Source organism: Choloepus didactylus, chromosome 25 (genome assembly GCF_015220235.1).
Source record: "Choloepus didactylus isolate mChoDid1 chromosome 25, mChoDid1.pri, whole genome shotgun sequence".
NCBI lineage: Eukaryota > Metazoa > Chordata > Mammalia > Pilosa > Megalonychidae > Choloepus > Choloepus didactylus.
Genome location: NC_051331.1, coordinates 9945383 through 9964747, shown reverse-complemented (window position 1 = coordinate 9964747; position 19365 = coordinate 9945383). Strand labels below are relative to the sequence as shown.

The 19365-nt window shown below is 39.2% G+C and overlaps 1 protein-coding gene and 1 pseudogene across 3 annotated transcripts in view; one reads left to right on the top strand and one right to left on the bottom strand.

Moving 5' to 3' along the window:
* The window catches only part of LOC119520537 (zinc finger protein 596-like), an 803197-nt gene that overhangs the window by 362247 nt on the left and 421585 nt on the right, over positions 1–19365 (top strand). The window lies entirely within an intron of this gene.
* On the bottom strand, positions 6696–8511 carry LOC119520542 (annotated as a pseudogene).

Below are 19365 nucleotides of genomic sequence, written 5' to 3'. Positions count from 1 at the left end.
GTGACATCACCTGAAGAAGCCAAGGAACAGCTGTCAGAAACGCCAACGAATATACAACCTGAACCATTAGACCAAGCCTCCGACCCTGCTGATGATGGCGACGACCGACAAGACGATAATAGTAGGACTGACCACCCCGCGGTTGCCCAAAAAGAGGATCGGTAACTCTGTTCTTTGCTCTCCTATAGCAATCCTTCTAATCTGCCTTTTTCTTTTTTTAGTGGAACTGTGGTAGCGCAGGAGAGTGGTCTTTGGGGCCTGTGGCATCATCCCCCGACCCTGGCCCCATTCTCTGCTGGGTCTCCCGCCTCTCCTGTGTTTTTCACTCGTACCCTGTCTCTAGGTCTCCACCACCTGCCTTCTGACAGAAATATTTCCTCCACAAGCTTCAACGAGTCCTTCCCCCTCACCAATGACACACTGATCCTCTCTTTTGCTAACCTCTCTGTCAAGGTTGTCAACACCACAGTTGCGGCGAATGCTACTTGTGAAACTGGTAATGGCGAGTTAAGTAAGGGAGTCTTGCTTGAATTTCTTAACGTTACAGGGAAGAGCCGCCAGTCTTGTGAAGGGATCTTGAGTAAAAATGAGACTCAAAGGTGCCTTTTCCTTCCGGGGTTTGCTCCTACAGTCTGCAACCGTTCCAAAGACCCGGATGCCTCGCCGCCCCGCTATCCTAGTGTATCGCCCAAGTTATGTCTGGCTCCCCGTCAAGGCAACCGACTGGGTTGGCCCTGTTTCTCAAGTTGTTTCACTTAACAATATCCCCTTCTCTAAGTCTAGGCGTCCAAGAGGCATACCTTACCCGAGACGTGCTACGCCGCCACAATCAGATGCTGAACTTAAATTTCCAGGCCATTCAGAAACTCCTAGCGGAGATAGATGAACTTGGACTAGAAATAGATGGACTCTGGAGAGTTCTCCAGCAGACGTGTGATACCCGATGGTTATTCGGGAGGCTTTGTGTCACCCCGGTTAGGGTGAACTTGACAGAGGAGCAGCAAGATGTCGCCGAGTGGCTCAAGGACACTTATCTCCCCAACTTCACCAATCTCTCCGACCAAGTGAAATCCGACCTTCAGGGACTTGAGAACATTAGGAAATTGAAGCCTGTTAGTTTCGACCTTTCCACACTGGGCGAGACTGTAAAAAATCTGTGGGACCAAGTCACCTCTTGGTTCTCTAGGCCCAATTTGACTAATTGGATTCTCTTGATGGTGGGACCATTGGTGGGATTAGTCATTGTTAAATCTTTGCTAGAACGCCTGTTTCAAGCGCGGCAGTACCGTGTTACCACTATGATGGCTATGTCCTCCACCTTTGATACCCCCAACAGCGACCATTCTGATGGCCATACCCCATCCTGGCCGCCTCGGGCGGGGCACTCGGGAGCGAGGTTTGTAGCTAAGCGCGCAGCTGTGTCCCGGGTATAACGGGCGACGCCAGCAGTCATAATTTTTGTCTCAGGTAGGTCCCTAAGGCAGAGTCATAGTTGTGGCCAGACTTGACTCTAGCCAATGCATAGGGACGCCTAGTGACGCCTCCGACTCTGGTTAATGCTATCCCTGCCCCCGCCTTTGTCCCCCAGTTGCAAGGCAAAGCACTGCAGGGAGAGTCATGTTGTTTCCAGCTCACGGACTCTCCTGTCTCCATATGAGGTGAGCATTCTGGTCGGTGCTAGAGGCTCCGCCGCTAAATGGCTGAGACCTAGTCCAGACTCCCCAAAGCACCGGAACAAATTGTGAGCCATCTGGGTTCACGGGAGCACACTCATCACTGGGGACACTGGGTCGATATAAATAATAAAGGGGGAGATGTGGAGAGCCGTCTCCCGGGACGGGCATAGCGCATGCGCTGTAAACCTGCTCCAAAGTCCCCCCACCCATCGAATGAGCCAAGATGGCGCCCATATCCTGCTTCCGCTTATGACGTGCACACTCACTATTCCTATCTGCCAATTGAGTGCATATGCGCGGCGCTAGATCATTGGTTATGAGTAGAGTACTTAAGAGTTTGCCCAAGCGAACCTCGGGGAGACAGCCCACTAGGAGCCGTACCTGACGGCCACATCGAGGCTGCTCTCCCGCGAGGCACTCTGCCCCGCGTGGAAACCTGTAACAGAGAATGCTTATCTAGCTTCAGTAAAAGACTTGCTCTCGCAACCGCCGTGTGGCTCGAGTCGTGACTTCCAGCCAGGTCAGTTTGCGTGGTCTGCATCTCTCTCTCTCTCTCATCCCTTGTTTCTCCCCTCGCCGGCCGGGGAACAGGGGTCGAGCGGGGCGGCGCCGGACACTGGGGAAGACCAGGTGGAGATGATTTAATGAACCTTCTCTTCATACTGTTATGCCATCATTTGCTCCTCTTGGAAACTCAGCTGTTGACATGAGTGCCCCCATGTTTGACATAAACACAAATTGACACTGGCTACATGACTATGGTATAAGAGGTGATCACTGTGTTACTCCTTTCTATATGGTATTCCCTGTTCCTAAGGTTCTTTGTTCTTCCCATACTCAACAAATAATCTTTTAACAGAAGAATACATTTTTCAAAATGTTTGAATGGAAAGATCTTAGTAAATAATTATTTAAATTTACACAATATAATAGGATTGAAGGGAAAAGAGCTCACTTGAACTGAGTCTTCTCCTCCTTCTATATAACATAACATTGATAGTTTGTAATGAACAATTGAGTCCCCATTTCTCCAGGAAAAACAATAGTATTTCCCTCTGAAGCCTGGTGCTCAAACCTCACAAAAATCATGTTTCTTTCCTGAAATCTATTCTTAAATAACTCTCTTTGAGATTTTCCTGTAAAACAAAACCCACTGCATTTCTTTCACAAATAGCAATTTGATGATTTTTTTTCCTGCATCCATGTATAGATCCTTCAAGAATAAAATTTAGATGTCCATGAGAACAAATCTATCCCCTCATTTCAGATTGAATCATTACTGTTACTGCACAATTTAATGATTCTGGAGAAGATTAAAATTATATTAATATAGCAACAGTTCTGGAATGATGTTGTGAAACATATGACATGGATGAACCTTGAAGACATAATGCTGAGTGAAATAAGCCAGGCACAAAAAGAGAAATATTATATGCTACCACTATTGTGAACTTTGAAAAATGTAAAACAAAAGGTTTGTAACATAGAATGTAGGGGAACTAGCAATAGAGAGGAATTAAGAAAGGGGGGAAGATAATCCAGTAAGAAGAGATAAGCTATCGTGGGTAAATTTAACATTCTTGGAATGCCAAGGAATGACTATGGTCTGTTAATTTCTGATGGGTATAGTAGGAATAAGTTCACAGAAATGTTGCTATATTAGGTCACTTTTTTGGGTAGAGTAGGAACATGTTGGAAGTAAAGTAGTTATCATAGGTTAGTTGTCTTTTTCTTACTCCCTTGTTATGGTCTCTTTGAAATGTTCTTTTATTGTATGTTTTTTTAATATTTTAATTTTTTTTATTTTTCATACAGTTGATTTAGAAAAAAAGTTAAAAAAAAGAAAAACCAAGGAAAAAAATATGCAGAGCCCCCTTGAGGAGCCGGTGGAGAATGCAGGTGTATTGGCCTGCCCCACCGCGATGGTTGCTAAAATGCCCACAGATATAGGAGACCGGTGGTTTGATGGGCTGAGCCCTCTACCACAGGATTTTCACTTGGGAAGACTGTTGCTGCAAAGGAGAGGCTAGGCCTCCCTATAATTGTGCCTAAGAGCCTCCTCCTGAATGCCTCTTTGTTGCTTAGATGTGGCCCTCTCTCTTTGGCTGAGCCAACTTGGCAGGTGAAATCACTGCCCTCTCCCCTATGTGGGATTAGACACCCAGGGGAGTGAATCTCCCTGGCAACATGGAATATGACTCCGGGGGAGGAATGTAGACCTGGCATCATGGGACAGAGAACATCTTCTTGACCAAAAGGGGATGTGAATGGAAATGAAATAAACTTCAGTGGCAGAGAGATTCCAAAAGGAGCCAAGAGGTCACTCTGGTGGGCACTCTTATGCACAATATAGACAACCCTTTTTAGGTTCTAATGAATTAGGGTAGCTGGTGGTAGATACCTGAAACTATCAAACCACAATCCAGAACCCAAGAATCTTGAAGACAATTGTATAAAAATGTAGCTTATGAGGGGTGACAATGGGATTGGGAAAGCCATAAGGACCACACTCCCCTTTGTCTAGTTTATGGATGGATGAGTAGAAAAATAGGGGAAGGAAACAAACAAACAGACAAAGGTACCCAGTGTTCTTTTTTACTTTAATTGCTCTTTTTCACTTTAATTATTATTCTTGTTATTATTGTATGTGTGGTAATGAAGGTGTCAGGGATTGATTTTGGTGATGAATGTACAACTATGTAATGGTACTGTGAACAACTGAATTTATGATTTGTTTTGTATGACTGCATGGTATGTGAATATATCTCAATAAAATGAATAAAAAATTAAAAAATTTTCAATGAGAAAAAAATTATATTACAAAAATCCTGCAAGATTTTTCTTCTGAGAAAAAAATAGGAGCTGCTACAAGTAATTGAAGCAAAGATCAAGGAGTATATGGAAGAGTTATAACAGTCTCCATCACTCATGACATGCTCTACAAAACACCTTTTCTTCAGAACCTATGTACTTGCTACATACATTAGAAAGAAAACACAGAAAAGTAAAAGGGAATTTTGAAAGAAATACAGTCACTCTCTGTCCTAAATTATACTCAAAGGATAAATAAATTTGGCATACATCATCAAGTCTACTTGATATGATGTCAGTTGTGCAGACTGTACTGGATGCTAGCAGCCATTTCTCCTTCTTTCTGGTTTTTCTTATTTATTCCAGTGGATGGTGAATTGGCAGATGCAGTGCCTATTTAACCAGTGCTTATGCAAAGGGCTTCCTACTACTTGGATTGCAGAAATTCTGTATATTTGAGGATCCAACAGTTTCAGTGGCATCTTCTAGATTATACAATGTTCCTGGTGAAAGCTGAAGTATAGACATTCCCTGCTGGCCTGTTTCTCAGGGTTTTCTATATTTCCAATTACTAGGAACACATACCTCTAGCTTTTTCAACATTGTTGAAATTTCATTCTTACTATGTTTGTTCTCAAAAACCTTAAGGAGATTTCTTAAAAATAGATATGGTTAAAGAAAATAAGCCATAGAGGTAAACTATTGGATACAAGAATTGTTTGTAAGAACACAGGTCTTCTGGATAGGTATCCTGGAATTCATGCATCAACTTGTTGGATGTGAGGACAATTATGCTTTTCCCTTGGATAAATGTATACCATTAGTGTATATATAGCATTAGCAAATTTAATTCAGAATATGTTGTTTACAGTCATCCCTAAAGAAAGTGCCTAGAGAAGATTTTGGTAGACAGGATTATGATGAAATATTCTGTTGAGAATCATAGTTAAATGAATGTGGACTGAGGTGTGTCTTTTAATTGCCCTGGAGAGTTTTGAAAAAAAAAAAATGACCACCAGATGATTTTTTTTTTTTTCAAAGAGAAAAATCTTTATTGTAATATAAAATGCACTTATAAAATGTCCACAGAAGGCATGTAATTCTTTACTGCTATCTAAATTTATCTGGAATACTTTATTCACCATCTAGATTTAGATGATGCCACCTAAAACATTCTGTAAACAATCAGTTATAATCTATAACAAATGCATCACTGATTTTCAGCAATCATTGGCTTAATAATAATTAGTTTAAGACTGTATGATCACATCTATATTCTGGAATGTCCATTTACCTTCTTGTAGTGTAGTGGAATTTAAAAGTATAATTGCACATGGATGGTGCAGAACATTCACTACTGAATTATTTTATACCCTCATGACAGGTAACATTCTTCCTGACTGCAAATAACAGCTGCAGCTATGGTCTGCAACATAGCTTCAGGCTTCTCAATGCAATAATTTGTGCATATGTCACGTCTAATGAGTGTACCCATGGAACAACTTAAAGTGTTTATCTTGAGTAAAAAAGTGCAACATTACTGTGGATTATTTTGCATGTTTAAATATTATAGTCTGATTATTTGTAAACAAACAAAACCCCACACAAGTAGTTATTTCTACTTTTAAAAAAATCTGTCAACCCATAATTATTCTAATACGCTTTTTTACTTGAACACACATTGAATGTCAGAAAGGTGCATAAACCTTAGATAATAAGGTTTAGAAATGAGTGCTTCATATTTTATACTATGAAATGTACATGTCTGATATTCATTTTATGCAGCATAAGGTTTAGATAAAGAATTTCCAAATCCTGGATCCCTCAGTTCATTTAGAAAACAACTCTTCAAAATTATGGCTCTTGGAGCAGGTTTAGCAGATTAAACATGAAGTGTCTTAGCTCCCTCTATTTCAAGTATCAAAGAAAAATGAGGCTCAACATGTCTCTAGAGTTAAAACTGAAAATGCAATGATATTAAAAAAAACAGTTGTGTGTTTTGAAATAAGATCTAAATTGAATTAAAACAAAATTCTTAAACCAAATTTATAATCTTTGTTAGGATGATAAGTACTTAAACCTTAAAATGATTCTATTAAATCTGAATATTTGTTCTAAAGTGATAAAGAACACATTGTGCCTATAAATATATGGTTTCAGAGGAAAAAGTCAATCTTGATATTTAAAACTTTTTCAACATCTTTGGCTTTAGTTTTGTTTGCTTTAAATATTAAATTTCTATCTGAACATAAATATTTGGTCTCATGGTACTTAAAATTAAGTGACTTTAGATATGGAAAATTTTTAATGCACTATAAAGAGAATTTACTAAGGCTGTTTAAACGTTGTCTTTCAATATCAGAAAATCTGCAGTATAGAAAATATATGGGACCCTTAAGGTTTCAGAGTGAGCTGATCTGACATTTCAATGCCATTTAAAAAAATGTCAAATAGAAAAGACAGCTGCAATAGAGCACTATGTTTTTAAAAACTGCAGACATGATCCCACAATCTGAAAGTTAGCACTGCTCCTCAGAATAAGCAACTTTCCACCTTTTCCTAGGCACAGGAAATTCTGAGCTTAGAAAATAATCTAACCTGGTCCTTAACATATTCACTAAATAGTATGAATATTTTAAGGTATTTCTCGTTTAAGAATTACATGAATCATGTGAAAGTGTTGAATCATCACTCTATGAAAAGTGTGCCAAAATTAAATACTACTATGTTGAACCATTTTCTGGCTTTAACTCAAAAATAGAAATCATTGAATCTTCTATAACATTAATTTTAAAAACACAGAAGTGAAAAGTGCTATTTTTTAAAAATTACAATTTTTCCCTACTTTATATCAACGTGGAATGATTTCAGGTATCCTGTACTAAAAGCTAGACTTTTATAAAACTAGTAATGTTTAATATAATGATTTCAATCAGTAGTTGCTTCAGTTTCAGCTGGACCGCGAATTAGTCTTCGAATTCCTCTTTTTCCTGCAGGACCTTTTGGTTTCGCAAAACTTTGCTTATGAGCATGTTGCTTGGGGTGTACTTCTTCATAAAGGAAGTCTGCAGTCAATTCATCCCCATTATCTATCTCAATCTTTCTAATTACATCCATTTGTAGTTGTCGTTCTACAATTTCTAGCAGAGGGCTCTTGCAGCTAGAATACAACATCCGTTCTCTTATACTGCATGTATATCCAGGCATTGAATAAATAAAAACTATGGACTCCAAATAGTCTCCTTCATGGGAATGTTTATACAGAAAGAAGTGATAACGTGCTGAATCTCTGGGAATCCTCTTTGGCAAATCTTTTAGTTCTGTATTTGTTGTGTTGGCCAAAATTATAATTTCATTTTTTATATCTATTTCCAACTGCACATAGTTGAGCTGTCTGTTATTCAATTTTTCCAAAGCCTGAAAAGCTTCCTGAGAAATAGGAAATGCTACCCCTTGTAGTGTTTGATGCTTAGTGTCCACACTCACATCAGTTTGTACCTCATTAATTTTAATTTGTCGTAATTCTTCCTCTGCTGCAGTCAACGGGGCAGGGGAAGATTGTGATAGCAAATATTTTTTATATCCATGTAATGATACATCTTCCTTTACTGTTCCAAATACTTCATCTTTAATGTGGCCACCTCCAAACTCCTTCTTTAGAGTTGCTCTTGTTGCTGCATACAACATTTTCTGACGAACATGAGAATGATCTGGAGACCATGCAATGAATATCCATTCATATCCCTGGGCATTCTGGGAATCTAATCTGAATAATATATAGCATGGTTATTTGTCCTCCAGGAGGGGTAGAACAAAGGAATCATAATCCTTATCCCAGGAATCTGAAGGTTGACTACATGACCCAATCACAAGTTGCTCATTTTCAATAGATATTTTCAGAAGTCTGTATTTTCCATTTCTTGCTCTGGCAAAGATATCTTTAACATCTTCACTAGCTTGGATGCCGGTCTGGTGGGACATGGCGGCAGCCGCGGGCTCCGGGATCCGCCACTGACTGCCCAGATGATTTTTAATTCTCAGATTTTGGCAAAATCAAAAAATAGAAATTTTGTAGGACAGAGTAAATCAAATCTCTCATCTCTGTAAACTGCATTTATGATGTGGGTATAGCTCAAAAACAGAGACTGATCCTTTGGATTAATGCATTCCAAAATAAGATGAATTCAGAGCTTCATCAAAGAAAGTGAACTGAATAAAAATAAGTGACCAGATCATATTTTTTTCCAAAACAGAATATAAGATCAGAGCAATGCCTAATCCCAAATATGCCACTGTGGTTTATCAATAGAAGAAATTTCATCTCTGGGGTCAGGTGATGAATGAAACATTAGCTTTATTCTACCTCACAGAGAACACAATAGGTCTTCATAAAATCCAGATATTATTTCCTAATATTTGGGATTAATAGTTGAAAAAGATATAGTTGGCACTGGGCAAAATACCCATGTTGCATTTTATGATCAGTAATTTAGGACCATTATGCAGGATATGCCAAGGAAAATTTCCTGAAAATGTCCCTGCCTATGAAAATAATTTAAAATAGCAACATTACATCACTGGAAAAACCACAGAGAGCAGTGACACCATCAGTGATTGTACAATCAGGGGGTGTATTGTCTATTACATCCTCACCTAACATGTTGGAGCTGTACAGAGGAAGTCATATATCAGAAATAAAATGTGGATGATTGAGACTTAATCAGGTGGTAACTTTAGTTCAGCATGTGACCACTCCCAGAGCTTATAAACACAATCCCTGGCAATGTCACTCTTTGAGAAGACACATGATTATGACCAAAAGCATATGCCACAAGAGCAACTGATTTCATGTATCAGGGACTGCAGCACACCTCCATTCCTTCAGCCCTTCCTATACTATTATATTTAACCCATTACCCACATTAAATATTTTACTACTGAAAATTCAGGCAGCAGATTGCTTTCAACACTGAAACAATGAAGTACAATGAAAGAAATTAAATTATTTTTTAAATAAACAGAATATAAGTGTTTTATAGTGTAGAATGTAGGGGATCTAGAGATAGACAGCAACTACATAAAGGGGAATGATAATCTCATAAAAACAGGTGAGGATGGAGAGTAATCTAAATGAAATGGAAATGTTAAGGAATGACTTTCATTTGTTAAGTTTCCTGGGGTATGGTAGGAACAATTGGAAGAAAAGTTATTTTAGGTTATTTGTTTTTCTTGTTCCTTCATTTTTTTTTTTTTGTAGTTCTTTGATAAATAAAGCATAAAAAACTTATTACAAAGCCACAAAAAGACAATTACTAATATGAAAAAATAAACATAGTAGAGTGATTTTCATATATAAAAATTAGAGAGATTGGATTCTAGAAACTAAGCAAATAGGAGAATATCTTTACATAAAATGATAAATGTGTCTAGGATTAGATCTCCCAGTGTTTGACATCTGTTAAACATTACCAAAATTCTGAACTTCAGATGAAAGATGGTTTCATAGAGAGAATGTTTCTCAGCTGAAGAGTTTTTAAGACATGCCTTATGTCCTTGTTTCAAAGACTATACTAAAGGGGTTCAGCATGGGATTGACCACCATGTACATCACTGAACTAATGCTCTTTTCCTTGAGTTTTTGGTAGCAGCAGAGCTAAAATTCACTCCAAGAACTGTACCAAAAAACAGGGACACTGTGGAGAGGTGAGACCCACAAGTGGAAAATGCTTTACACTTTTGCCCAGCTGACAAAAACCTCAAAACAGTGGGTACAATCTTAGAGTAAGAGAAAAGGATCCCAGGGAGTGGAATACCACCTGCATGTCCAGCTGCAAAATATATCAGTTGTTCATTAAGGAATGTGTCAGAACCAGTAATTTGGGGAACCTGATAAATGTCACAGGAAAACTAGTGGATTTCCAGCTTGGTAACCCTGCTTCTCTTTGATGCTGTTCCTGACTAGCCATCCAATCTGTAATTTTAAACATTTTACCATGACAGAACATTCCAGTACAAATTCTCTTAGACTTTATTTTACTCAACCATCATTTTGACCAGTCATTTTGTACCATGTGATGAAAAAATTGGAGGAATGGATGTTGTCATGGTAGAACAATATTTTCAATTTAATTAATATTATCAAATTGCACACTGGAAAATGGTTAAAATGAGAAATTTTTAGTTATATATACATTCCACAATAAAAAGTTAAAAGTAAATATATATAAATAAGTAAATAAGTTATTCCATATTTATGAACTTGTTGCTGACAGGGCGATGCTGAAATGAAACACAGACACAAAGTTATGATTTAAGGGAGCAGGGGACCCACTGCATTGTGTGCCAAGTGGGTGCTGATGTACCTGTGCTCCGGTTATTTATTCATTTGTCACACAAAGCTAAACTATGCTACATGATCAAAAGCATTCAGGGTCTCTCAGATATTAATCTTTACATCCTGCTGCGGATAAGAAGGAACAGTCTGGGGTCAATGGCTAATGCTGCTGTCATAGTCACAAGACACACATCTTTACAGGGCATGCCTACAATGGCATTCCATGCAGGCTTGTGAACCAGTGTTCCAGGTCACCGCCCCGCACATGGTCTAAGTGCAATGAATGAGGAGCCTGTGGAGAATGCAGGGGTATTCGCCTACCCCACCTCCATGGTTGCTAACATGACCACAGACATAGGGGACTGGTGGTTTGATGGGTTGAGCCCTCTACCATAAGTTTTACCCTTGGGAAGACGGTTGCTGCAAAGGAGAGGCTAGGCCTCCCTGTATTTGTGCCTAAGAGTCTCCTCCTGAATGCCTCTTTGTTGCTCAGATGTGGCCCTCTCTCTCTGGCTAAGCCAACTTGAAAGGTGAAATCACTGCCCTCCCCCCTACGTGGGATCAGACACCCAGGGAAGTGAATCTCCCTGGTAACGTGGAATATGACTCCCGGGGAGGAATGTAGACCCGGCATCGTGGGATGGAGAACATCTTCTTGACCAAAAGGGGGATGTGAAAGGAAATGAAATAAGCTTCAGTGGCAGAGAGATTCCAAAACGAGCCGAGAGATCACTCTGGTGGGCACTCTTACGCACACTTTAGACAACCTTTTTTAGGTTCTAAAGAATTGGGGTAGCTGGTGGTGGATACCTGAAACTATTAAACCACAACCCAGAACCCATGAATCTCGAAGACAGTTGTATAAAAATGTAGCTTATGAGGGGTGACAGTGGGATTGGGAATGCCATAAGGACCAAACTCCACTTTGTCTAGTTTATGATGGATGTGTAGAAAAGTAGGGGAAGCAAACAAACAGACAAAGGTACCCAGTGTTCTTTTTTACTTCAATTGCTCTTTTTCACTCTAATTATTATTCTTGTTATTTTTGTGTGTGTGCTAATGAAGGTGTCAGGGATTGATTTAGGTGATGAATGTACAACTATGTAATGGTACTGTAAACAATCGAAAGTACAATTTGTTTTGTACGACTGCGTGGTATGTGAATATATCTCAATAAAATGATGATTAAAAAAAAATACTATACTAAGTGTTGGCAAGGCTGTGGAGGAACTGAAACTCCACATATTGCTGTTGTGACTGGGAAGTGGTGCAAACTCTGATAAGCAGTTTGGTAGTTCCTTAAAAAGTTAAACATTCACTTACCAAGTGATTCAACCATTCCATCTGTGATGTTTACTTTAATGAAAAGGAAATACATATAAAAGACTTGTACACAAATGCTCATGTTGGCTTATTTATAGTACCAAAACATTGGAAACAATCCAAGTGTCCATCAACAAGTGAATGGATAAACAAATTGTAGACTATCCATGCACTGGAATACTACTTAGCAATAAAAAAGACCAAACTACTGATGTACACAATCACATGGATAACTCTCATAGTAATTATTCTGAGTGACAGAACCCAGACCAAGTGGTATGATTCCATTCATATGAAAATCCAGAAAATGCAGACTGACCTATAGTGACAGAAAGATTAGTGGTGTGTTGGTGCAGAGAGGGGTGAGAGGGAGGTATTTCAAAGAGGTGTGAGGAAACTTTGGGGATGATGGATGTGCTCACTATCATGGTTGTGGGAATGGTTTCACAGGTGTGTACATATGTCAAAACATCAAACTGTACACTTTAAATGTGTACAGTTTACTGTATACCAAGTATATCTCAATAAAACTTTTTTTTAAAAAAAAAAAAAAAGCATTCAGGGTCTCTCAGATATTAATCTTTACATCCTGCTGCGGATAAGAAGGAACAGTCTGGGGTCAATGGCTAATGCTGCTGTCATAGTCACAAGACACACATCTTTACAGGGCATGCCTACAATGGCATTCCATGCAGGCTTGTGAACCAGTGTTCCAGGTCACCGCCCCGCACATGGTCTAAGTGCAATGAAAAGCTTGGTTCCCCAAATGAACTGAGACACTCAATATTGTTAAGATGCCATTTCTTTCCAACATGATCTGTACATTCAACTCAATCCAGTTCTAAATGGCAGAAGGTATTTTTTGGAAATTGACAAACTAATCCTAATTTTTTTTGGAAAGGCAAAAGAGCTACATAGCTTAAACAATTGTAATGAAGAAGAACAAAGTTGCAGGAAAATTCCTACCAGTTTTCAAGTCTAAATATAAAAACACAATAATCAACAGTGTTGAATTGGCAAAATAGACACATAGACTAATGTGAGAGAACCCAGAAATAGACCCACAAAAATGAAGACAACTGATCTTTGACAAAGACCAAGGGAAAATGAATGCAAAATAAATGGTCTTTTCAACATATACTGCTGGAATGAGGGTATGTGAACATTCAAAAAAAAGGAATTTAGGAACAGATTGCATACATTTCACAAAAGTTAAATCAAAATGATTCATGTACTTACAAGTAAAACACAGTAGTATGAAATTTCTAGACCAAAATGTACAAAAAATGTAGGTGCCTTTGGTGTGGTGATAAGAGTTTAGATACATTACAAAATGATGACGCATGAAAGAAGAAAATTTATAAAGTGGACATTATTAAAATTTAAAACTTCTGCTCTGTGAAAGGGAATGAAAAGAAAATCCACAGACCTGGGGAAAATATTTGCAAAACACATGATAAATGATTTATATTCAAATATGCAAAAAATACTTAACACCAAAAGTAAGAAAGCAGCCACCCAATTAAAAATTTAAGGTTGGCAAATTAACATGCAAAAAGATGATCAACATAATTTGTCTTTAGGGAATTTCAAAATTAAATCACAATGATAGACTTCCAGAAGATGGCATTTAGGAGAGACAGAGCAAAAAAACATCTCCATGAAAAATACTAGATAAAAGACAGAAAGTGACCGAGAACACTAGTTCCAGTGATGCACCAGCTGGACAAGGTCTGCTAAAGCCACAGGGACTATGCAGTTGGTGAAACCAGGAGTCTGTGTTCTGAAATGAGTGAGTAAGTCTGCTGAATAGCCAGCAACCATGCTGCAGTCTGGGGAAGCTGTGGGTTGGTGTTTGGAGTTGGGCTAGTTTTAAAAATCCAAAAGCAGCTGTGGATATGGCAGCAAGAACCGCACAATGAAACACGGCAGGAACTGAATCTCTACAACCTGTGAGCATGCTTCAATATCTGCTGTGGATGATAGGATTTTGTGCACCCACTGCTAATTGTCTCAGAATGAGAAAAGCAGAGGTTAGCCAGAAGGTGAAAATAACCACACCCCCTACAGCCATTTTCCTGGAGGCTAGGAACACTCCTGCCCAGTGCCAGCACTGCAGCCCAGAGCTTTGCCCAAAACCCAGTGTGATGGGCAGTGTTTCCAGCAACTCATGTACATGCCCCAATATCTGGCATGGACAATAGTCTTTTGTGCACCCACAACTAATTGTCCTGGAGCCGGAAAGGCAGAGCTGTGCAAAAAGGGGGAATTTAACACACCCCATACAGCCAGATTTTCAGCAGGCTGGGAACACTGCTACATAGCCCTGCTGCCCAGAACATCCATTGGGGAATGGTGTTAACTTGTGATGTAGCTGCCTTCCCACAGCAGAGGCCCTAGGAGGGCAAACCTTGGAAGGGGGACCCACTCAGAAGTCCCAGGTATCATACACCAATAACAAGGACCTGTGGGTCATGGCAGAGACAAAGTATGGTGAGACTCTACTGAAGGTTTATACTTTTGGAACAGCTTTAAATCTCCAGGAACACATGGGAGGTTTGATTATTAAAGCTGCCCTCCCTCCCTAACCACTCAGACACATACCACATATTCAGGGTGGGCAGCACTAACTACACATGCAAACTTGGTGAACCAATTGGACCCCACAAGAGTCAGACCCTCACACATCACAAAGACAATGTTTGTGAGAACTAGCTTGAGGGGAATAGGTGGCTCATAGATGCCACATGCTGTTTAGTTAGAGAAAGTGTATGTCACAAAGCTGTAGATCTGACAAATTAGAGATAAGTGTTTGAATAATCCTACATATCATAAAAACCCTATCAACTTAAGCAAATGTCAAGAGACCAAAAACAACAGAAAATTTTATGAAATATGGAGAAACCAGATGATATGGATAATGCAAATCCAAACACGGAAATCAAAACATCAGAGGAGACATGATACTTGGGGCAATTAATCAAAAAACTAAAGACAAGCAATGAGAGAATGGCAAAGAATATAAAGGACATGAAGAAGATGCTAAATGAGTGTAAAGAAGAAATTGCAAGAGTAAATAAAAAAGAGTTGCTCTCATGGAAATAAAAGAAATTGTTGAGCAAATTAAAAAGATTCTGGATACTCATAGTACAAGAATAGAGGCAGCTGAACAAAAAATCAGTGACCTCAAGGATGACAGAACAGAAAATGAAAGAACAAAAGGAAGAATGGGGAAAAAATTTAAAAAAATCAAAATGGACCTCAGAGATATGATAGATAATACAAAACATTGAAATATAAGAGACATTGGTGTTCCAGACGGGGAAGAGAAGGGTAAAGGTCTAGGAAGAATATTCAAATAAATAGTTGGGGAAACTTCCCAAATCTTCTAAACACCATAAATACACAAATCATAAATGCCCAGTGAACTTCAAATAGAATAAATCCAAATAAACCCACTCTGAGCCATATTCTGATCATATTCTCAAATACTAAAGTGAAGGAGCAAGTTCTGAAAGCAGAAAGAGAAAAGTAATTCACCACTTACAAAGGAAACAGCATAAGACTAAGGAGTGACTGCTCAGCAGCCACCATGAAGGCAAGAAGGCAGTGGTATGACATATTTAAAATTCTGAGAGAGAAAAATAGCCAACCAAGGATTCTTTATCCAGCAAAGGTCTCCTTCAAATTTGAGGAGGAGCTTAAATTTTTGCAAACAAATGCTGAGAGAATTTGCTAACAATTGACCTGCCCAACTTGAGATACTAAAGGGAGAACTACTGACAGAGACATAAAGGAAGGAGAGAGAGAGACAGATGGAGAGAGGCTTGTACAAAAGAGATCAGTGTGGGTATGCTAAAAGATATTGTCAGAGGGAAAAATACATCTGACAAACATAAACCAAAGGATAGAATTGCTGATTCAGGAAATGCCTTCACAGTAATAATGTTGAATGTAAATGGCTTAAACTCCCCAATTTAAACATGTAGATTGGCAGAATGGGTCAAAAAATATGAACCATCAATAAGTTGTATACAAGAGACTCATCTTAGACACAGGGACACAAAGGAAAATTGAAAGTGAAAGGAGGGAAAGTATTTCATGCAAACTACAGCTAAAAGAAAGCAGGAGCAGCAATAATAATCTCAGATAAAATAGACTTTAACTGTAAGGATATTATGAGAGACAAATAAGGACACTACACAATAATAAAAGGGGCAATTCAACCAGAAGAAATAATAATCATAAATGTTTATGCACCCTGTCTTGAGAAACTAAGATGGTGACTAGGTGAGACAAGGCAAAAAAAAAACACCTCCATGAAAAACACTAGATAAAAACCAGAAAGTAACCCAGAATACTGGTTACAGTGATGCGCCAGCTGGATGGGTTCTGCTAGTTCTACAGGGGCCATATACTTGGGGAAACGAGGAGTCTGCATTTTGAAATGAGTGAGTAAGCTGGCCAGAAGACCCACAGCCACACGCCGGTCTGGGGAAGCCAGGGTTTGGGATTTGGAGACCGACGGGCTCTTTTTTAAAAAAATGCAAAAACCCAGGAGCAGCTGCAGCTGTGATAGTGGGAACCACACAGTAAAACACAGTAAGAGGGGGCTGGGCCAGCCTCTTGGTGTCTGGCCTGGAAGATAGCCTGCTGCAGATACCCTTGGGGCCAGGGGAACAGAGGGGAGAGCTAGAAGCAGAAAGAAACCCTGTGGTGAGCAGCTGGCTCCCTGGAGGGCTGGATAAACTCCTGCCGAGGGCCATGCCCACAGCCCAGAGCCCCACCAGTTGTCCCAGAGCTGGGAAGGAGGAACTGTGTGAGGAGGGGTGTGTGGAGATGCCCCATTTGGCCATCTTTACATCAGGCTGAAAGCAACCCAGCACAGCCTGGTAGCCCGGGGCTTCCCTTGAGGGATGGTGTGCACTGGTGACATAGCACAGCATTCCCTTGGCAGAGGATCTGAAGGATCATGGCTGGGTGGGGGGACCCACTTGGAGAACCCAGGGACACTATGCAAAGTCCAGTGGTTTGTGGGACAGCAAGAGAGAGGGTCTGGGGCTGAAATGAAATGAAGGCTTAGACTCTTGCGGTGGTCTTGAATCTCTGGGAACCTGGGGGATTTGAATATTAAAGCTGTTCTTCCTCCCTGGCCACCCATACACATGCCCCACATTCAGGGGAGATAGCTACAGCAACACATCCAAACTGAGTTCTCCAACTGAACCCCACAAGAATCATTTCCTCACACACCACAGGGACAAGGTGGAGAACTGACTTGAGGGGTATAGGTGACTCACAGACACCATCTGCTGGTTAGTTAAAGTGCACGCCACCAAACTGTGTTTCTGAAAAATTAGATAGGTATTTTTTTTTACAACTTGAAAGAACCCTATCAAGCAAAGCAAATGCCAAGAGGCCAAAAACAACAGAAAATCTTAATGCATATGCTAAAACCAGATGATATGGAGAATCCAACTCCAAACACATAAATCAAGATATCAGAAGAGACACAGTACCTCACACAATTAATCAAAGAACTACAATCAACGAATGAAAACACGGCAAAGGATTTAAAGGACATCAAGAAGACCATGGCACAGGATATAAGTGATGTAAAGAAGACCCTAGAAGAGCATAAAGAAGAAATTGCAAGAGTAAATAAAAAATAGAAGATCTTACAGAAATAAAAGAAACTTGGCCAAGTTAAAGACTCTGGATATTCACAATACAAGACTAGAGGAAGCTGAACAACATCTCAGTGTCCTAGAAGTCCACAGAACAGAAAATGAAAGAAAAAAGAAAGATTGGAGAAAAAAATAAAAAAAATCAAAATGGATCTCAGGGATACAATAGATAAAATAAAACGTGCAAACTTAAGACTCATTGGTGTCCCAGAAGGGGAAGAGAAGGGTAAAGTTCTAGAAAGAGTATTCAAAGAAATTTTGGGGGAAATCTTCCCCAACTTTCTACACAATATAAGTACACAAAGCATAAATGCCCAGTGAACTCCAAATAGAATAAATCCAAAAAACCCACTGTGAGACATATTCTGATCAGACTGTCAAATACTGAAGAGAAGGAGCAAGTTCTGAAAGCAGCAAGAGAAAAGCAATTCACCACATACAAAGGAAACAACATAAGACAAAGTTGTGACTACTCAGTGACCACAATGGAGGCAAGAAGGCAGTGGCATGACATATTTAAAATTCTGAGAGAGAAAAATTTCCAACCAAGAATACTTTATCCAGCACAACTCTCCTTCAAATCTGAGGGAAAGCTTAAATTTTTAACAGACAAACAAATGTGAGAGAGGTTGCCAATAAAAAACCTGCCCTACTTCAGATACTAAAGGGAGTCCTACCAACAGAGAAACAAAGAAAGGAGAAAGAGATATAGAGAATTTTAACTGACATATATAGTACCTTACATCCCAAATAACCAGGACACTCATTTTTCCCCAGTGGTCACAGATCTTTCTCCAGAAGGGACCACAGCTGGGACATAAAACAAGCCTCAAGAAATTTAAAAAAAAAAATGAATATACTCAAGGCACATTCTCCAACCACAGTGGAATACAAATAAAAGTCAATAATTTTTGAACTGTAACTCCACGAATTACTTCCTACATGATATAAAATACACAAACTCTAATGACAAATCAGTGGTTTTGAACTCAATAGTAAAATATGTAATTTTAGACAACTATATAAAGGTGGGGGAATGACAAATCAGTGGTTTTGAACTCAATAGTAAAATATGTAATTTTAGACAACTATATAAAGGTGGGGGAATGGAGGAGTATGGGAACATAGTTTATGTGTCCTATTGAAGTGAAGGTGGTATCAAAGAAAAACAAGATTGATATGGATTTAAGAGGTTAATTTTAAGCCCTACAGTAAACACAAAGAAATTATCAGAGAATATAACCATAGAGATGAAAAGTAGAGTTTGGGTTAAGAGAAATGGGGGAAGGGGCAATGGGGAGTTAAGAAATGAGTGTAGGGTTGCTGTTTGAGGTGAAGGGAAATTTCTAGTAATGGATGGTGGGAAAGAGCATTATAACATTCTAAATGTGATTAATCCCACTAATGGAAGTCTAGGGAGGAGGTGTAATGGGAAATTGAGGCTCTATATATGTTTCCACAATTGAAAAAAAAAAAAGTCTAAATAGATGACAATTGAATGCCAAGGATGAACTTGGATGGGATTGGAGGTTGG